The sequence below is a fragment of the Apodemus sylvaticus genome, chromosome 2 (assembly GCF_947179515.1).
Source record: "Apodemus sylvaticus chromosome 2, mApoSyl1.1, whole genome shotgun sequence".
Taxonomy (NCBI): Eukaryota; Metazoa; Chordata; class Mammalia; order Rodentia; family Muridae; genus Apodemus; species Apodemus sylvaticus.
Window position 1 is genome coordinate 167,114,072 of NC_067473.1, and position 6,432 is coordinate 167,120,503.

Consider the following 6,432-nt stretch of genomic DNA (forward strand, 5'->3'; position numbering starts at 1 on the left):
TCTTACTGGGGCTTCCTAGAATTTGTGTTGTAATAATTTACTCTCTACTTACTGTTTTCATCAAAAAAAAAAATGCAACTGAGAGTTCTTTCTTTTTGTTTTTTGTTTTTTCTTTTTTCAAGACAGGGTTTCTCTGTGTAGCCCTGGCTGTCCTGGAACTCACTCTGTAGACCAGGCTGGCCTCGAACTCAGAAATCTACCTGCCTCTGCCTCCCAAGTTCTGGGAATTAAGGCACGTGCCACCACCGCCCTGCCAGCTGAGAGTTCTTGATCCTGAGCTAGATAAAGAACACAAACTATATCATCTTAACGATCTTAATTTGGAGTTACCTTGGATGCAAATGCACATAGACGCCAGTCCTTTACCTCTTCATTCCTTCATGCTCTCCTACAACCTTGAAGTGCTCCTCTACCCGGTACAAAACACTGCACTATGAGGAACAGATATTGCTTGGGACTTCTCCCTCTGAGATCTTTGTGTGACATTCAAGTGTTTTTCCTTATCTTTTTTTTTTCAACCCTTTTGAATGTCACATTTTGAGACAGGGTCTCCCAGGGTAGCACAGGCTGGCCTGGAACTCAAGACAGGCGTACTGATCCATGCTCACAAATTTGAAGACTATAGGATGAGTTATTATACCTATCATTTATGATTTCTCTTAGAAGTACACAATTGTTATTTCTTAAATTTCAGATAAAGTGGATACAAAATCTAATTGTAGACAGCAGCCATTTAAAAACATTGGCTATCTTATCTTGGTCCCTAGAACAAATGCTACTATTTTTCCAAGTAAGAAGAAAAACAGACCATCCATGAGGGTTGCAAAGGCAGAGGAAGAGAGTCAGAGCAGCATTCCCAAAGCTCTCAGCATTTGGTGTCCCTCTGGAATCTATGCCGTCTCTTGGAAGCTTTTAGTAGTCCTTCACTGGTATATCCAAGTTTGATGACAGGTAAAACCAAAACAATTTAGAGAGCTTAGTTAAAAATAAAGGACTGGCAAGATGGCTCAGGTGGTAAAGGTGTTTGCCACCACAATGGTGACTTAAGTTCAGTCCCTGAGGCACACATGGTTGACAGGGAGAAAGAACCCCCACTGATTATCCTCTGACTTCCCTCAACACTTGAGTGTTTGCCTGCTCCTTAAAGATAAATAAATAATTTTATTGTAATTATAATTCTGTGGTGAATCCCCAGGGTCTGGTATTTGAGTACTTAGTCCCCCCAGCTGGTGGTGCTGTTTGGAGAGCCTTAGGTGTGACTTTGTTAGAGGAAGTATGTCACTGGAGGTGAGGTTTAAGAGGCCCTGGCCGGTCCCAGTGTGTTTTCTGTACCTGCTTGCCATTTGAGACCTGAGCTCCCAGCGGTTCCTGCCACCGTGGACTCTTATCCCTCTGGAGCCATAAGTTATAGTGTTTTATTATAGCAATAGAAAAGTAACGGATACAAGTTTTGAGACTGAATTTGGTAAGGCCAGTTTAGAATCTCACTAAAAGTCCTTGAAAGGTGAGAGCTCTGAAGTTTATTGCCTTCCCAGAAGCACACCAGCTCTTTCTTTGTTGGCGGCTTCTCCAGATGTCCTTCTGGAAGTATCGTGAAACCTGTACTTTGCCCAGGCATCCTCCTGTAACTGGCTTTGGGGAACTGTGTCTTCCTCCTCTTTCGCTTTCTAAAGCTCTAGCTGACAAATTCCCAGCTGGATGTATGCAATAGAGAAAGAGATGCTGGAAAGTTATAGTTTCTGGCTTCGAAGAGGCTCAGGGTGCCTATCCAGAAAATCACCCCAAGGAAGAAACAATCGGTCCTAATTGACTATGGTGAATTTAAAAGAAGCAATAATGCATTCAAGTAACTAAAACAGGGAACTAGTCTTGTAAACCCGACTTTCTAAAACCAAACAGAAGGGAAGCAAGTTGGCCTCTTGTTGAAGTTGAAGTTGAAGTTGAAGGTATACATGGAAAGTAAAAATTGCAGAGTATTCTTGGCAGTGTTGGGAGGAGGTAGGAGCCTAATTATCCCATTCCATTCACATTTGCTGACATTGCTTTCAGCATAGTTATTGATTGGTCACAGTAGGTGACCTAAAGACAGGACCTAAAAGGATAGCCAGGATATTTGGGGAGATTATAATTTAGATCAGCACTGCCCCAACGGGAATGTAATTGGAGTCACATATGTGAGATACACACACACATTTATACATACACACACACACACACACACATATATATATATATATAGTCACATATATCATACATATGTGGATTATATATTATACATATATAATACATATGTACATTATGTATATAAATATATTCATAATATACTAAAATGTAGCATACATGAATATAGAATACATATGTATATATGTGTGCATGTATGTGTGTCTATTCAATTGCTGTGATGAGACACTATGACAAAGGCAACTGTTATAAAGAAAACATTTAACTGGGGACTTGCTTACAGTTTCAGAGGTTTAGTCCATTATCAGCATGCAGCCAGGCACTAGCCAGAGCAGTATCTGAGAAGAGCATTCTGATCCATGGGCAGAGAGAGCGAAAGAGACAATATAAGCCTACAGAGGCCATTCTTATTCAAACCACCACAATGTGCATCTAAATCCCACACTTTGTTATGTTTGGGGGGGGGGGGGGCGACAGGATTTTATTCTATACCCTAAGCTGCAATAGAGCTCACTATGTAGCCAGACTAGCCTCAAATTTAGCCTCATAATGATTCTCCTGCCTCAGCCTCCAAAGTGCTGGAAAGACAGCCTGAGCCGCCACACTGTGCTTTAAATTTCACAAGTTACAAGAATAAAAGAGGGAATTCTTCCTTGAGGATCCTGTACCTACAGCTGGATATGTGCTAGTTTCTGGGACTCTTCTGAGAAACTCACATCTATGCTCTGGGTTGTTACTTCATTCTGAATTTTTTTCAATGCTTTACCCCTGTGACGAAGCCTATAAAATATATATTTTTTAAAAAAAAAGCAACTCTGAATTCTGCAAGAAAGAAGAAAAATAAAAAAATAAAAAAGAAAGAATAAAAATAAATATTGGAGGGCTGGAAAGATGGCTGAGCAGGTAAAGGTGTCTTCCACTAAGCATTTGGGAAAAAAGTCTGAGTCTCCCTCTCAACCTGGTGCCCTTCCCCCCCACCTCCACCCCCCCCACCATCCCCCCCCCCCCCCGACACACACACACACACACACACCCTTGCAGAGAACCTGCAAACACTCTACTATTGGCAGAGTCCTGGGGCTTGCTGGCTCCTGAAGAAGGGCAGATCATTCCAATTAGAAGCTCTGAAGGGGAGAGCAAACAGCTGCATGCAATTTACCCTTAGAATATCTTGGAACACTCTGAAACAAGGAATAAACTATATCTCTTTCCATAAAAAGCTCTCTTCTGCCTTTTTGTAAATATTTCAGCCTTCCCTTTTTCTTCCCTCTCTCCCTCCCTCCGTCCCCCTTCCTTCATTCCTTCCTTCCTTAAAAAAAAAACTACTTACATTTGATTGCTTATTGTTTAATTGTCTTCGTTAACTCATGAATTCATACTTCATACCCTCATATTCCTATTTCTTTGGGAATTAAATTCCATGAAAACTTTACAGTACACCTAATATCAACTTTTGTCTAGAAGATGTAGTATCTTAAATTTTTGGTACACATAATAATTCTGGGAAACACACTCTCACCTACAGAAGACTAATAGCACATATCTTCTTTTTCTGGGATTCTTCTGAGAAACTCAGATCTTTGCTCTTGTTGTTACTTTATTCTGAATAGTTCTCTTTGTCTTAACCTCTGTGATTAAGCCTATAAAAATATATGTATTAACTCCCATTTCTAATTTAAGAAGTAATAAAAATCAATATAGGAAGGTTGGAAAGACTAAACACGTTCTGAGGACAGGCCTGGTGGTGTCAACCCTGTATTTAGGGTTAGAGACCAACAGGTGGTAAGTTCAGGGTGATACTAAATTATACAGCCAGTTTAAGGCCAGCCTGGGCTACATGAGACTCTACCTCTCAAAAGGACAAGAAAAAGGAGAAAATTAATCTTTAATGAAAGTCTGGGGCTGAGTGTGTGCCTCAGTGGGGAGAGAACACTTACCTAGCAACCATGAGGACCCAGGTTCGATCCTCAGCACTGCATAAAATCACCAATTTAGAGACGGTAACGAGCTCAGGACCAACCTGGGCTACTTGAAACTCTAGCATAGAAAACAAAAACAAAAATGAATCTCTAATGAGTTTTCCTCTGCCTTGATTCTCTTTAGCATGTTTATCTAGTTACTGCAGTGGTCTGTTAGTGATTGCCCTTTCAAAGGACTGTTTAATTGGATTTTTTTCTTTTTCTTCCTTCTCTCTTCCACCTCTTCCTCCTTCTGTTCTTCCTGCTCCTCCTCTTTTTCTTCCTTGAAAGTTTCATGCTGTAGCTCAGGCTAGCCTAGAACTCACTGTGTCTCCAAGGTTGACCTCAGTTTCCCAAGTGCTGAAACTAAAGATACAAGTCATCAATCAGACTCCATTCCCTCTCTATCTGATTCTTGTATGGTACAGAGGGCTGAACCCAGGACTTGGTGGATACAAGTAATCACTCTAACACTGAGCCATGTCCTGCCCTTTAATTTTAACTCTTCTATTTTTGGTGTATGTGTGTACAGATGCTTTTGCTCCTGCGAGTAAATGTGGAGGACCACCAGTGATGTCATACTGTGTCTTCCTCCATCATTCTCCACTTTGTTTTGGAACAGAAGCCTAGCCAGGCCCCAGGATAAATTTGCCTCCACTCCTGGCTCTGAGGTTACAGTCTTGCACCACATCGCTGTCTTGTCCAGCTTCCACATCAGGTGCTTAACCAGTTGAACCATCTCCCTAGCACATCCTTTTAAAATTTAAATTTACTTTTTTGAGGATTTCATACATTTACACAGTGTATTTAGATCATGTGCCCCACCCCACCTCTTCTTCTCAACTCTGTTCTCTTCTTCCTCCTCCTCCTCCTGCTCCTCCCCTTTTTTCTTTAAATCCCACCAAGTCCAACTAGAGCTGCTTGTTTGCATGCGGCTGTGTAAAGCCATCCGTTGGAGCATGGCCAACCTAAGAAGAGCCACACCCAAGAAGAAACCTGACTCTCCTTCCCCTGGCAGCCATCAACTGCCAATAACTATCAGCTAAGGGTGAGGCCTCCTGGGTAAGTCCTATCCCCATCCCTGCTGGAATGTTGACAGACTGGCTTGATGTTGAACAGGCAGCCACAGCTGCTGCTGTGAGTTCGTGAGTGTGATGGTCCTGTCAGGAGGCACTATTTCATGCTGTCTTCCCAGACTTCTGCTTCCTACAATCCCCACTGTCACCTCTTTCTTCTTTGATAGTCTCTGAACCTTGAAGGGAGAAGATGTTGAGCCCCATTTGGATTTCAACATTTGACAGTCACTAAGTGTCTGCACTTTGCCTCATTGTGAATCTGTCAACTTACATCTGCTGCAATAAGAAACTCTGATGTTTCTTATTAAGAAACATTAAGAGCTGCACTAATCTAAATGTATAAAGATAAGTATTTAGAAGGGAGTTTGGTGCTCTGTCCATTTAGCACAATAACAGTGACAATTTCTTCCCTACGGCACATGGTCTTCTTGGCTGTGGGCTTGGGGGCAAGTTTATGGTACCAGGCTTGAGTTCCCTCCTGTAAAGCAGGTTCTAAATCCAGTCAGAAAGCTATTTGTTATCCCCATCAATGCCACTAGCTACTATTGTTCCAATAGAACTAAGTACTATTATACATAGCGACTATTGAACCAATGGGCTGACCATGACTATAGCTAGTAGAGTTCACATTGAGGGGGTGGGTAGTAAATCCCTTGATGCATTTTCTTCCTAAAAGCTTACAAAACACCTCCGAGCACCATGAAAGCTAGCCATACCAGGTAGGTCAGTACCACGTTGACTTATGTCCGAGACCAAAGTTTATGATGTCTTCTGCAATTTGGTTTTACCAAAAAAAAGTTCTTGTAGGTAATTGAAACCAATGTTGATAAGCCCATATTATTTTGGGTGTGTGGGGTTTTTTGAGATACTGTTGATCAACAACACAAAGAAAGATATTCTATATATGGTAGTTTCTGTTTGATAAAGTATGCCTTCTGAGAGAAGTATTGTCACCCCATGTAGGGTACATCAGTTAAACAACTGGAAATTGAGGATATTTGGGGGATATTGGCTTCTCATAAAATTGCACTAGTAAAAGGTAGTTCAAACACTATCTTAGTGTCCATAAGATAGTTATAATGTTGAAATAAAAGTAAATATATACATAAAATTATACTGCTACAAAATAGCAGTAATTGCCAGCATATTTACTTTGATAGTAGTCTAAATATAGATAAGGAGAGTGGAATCAGACACACCATGACTCCTGCCTGTAA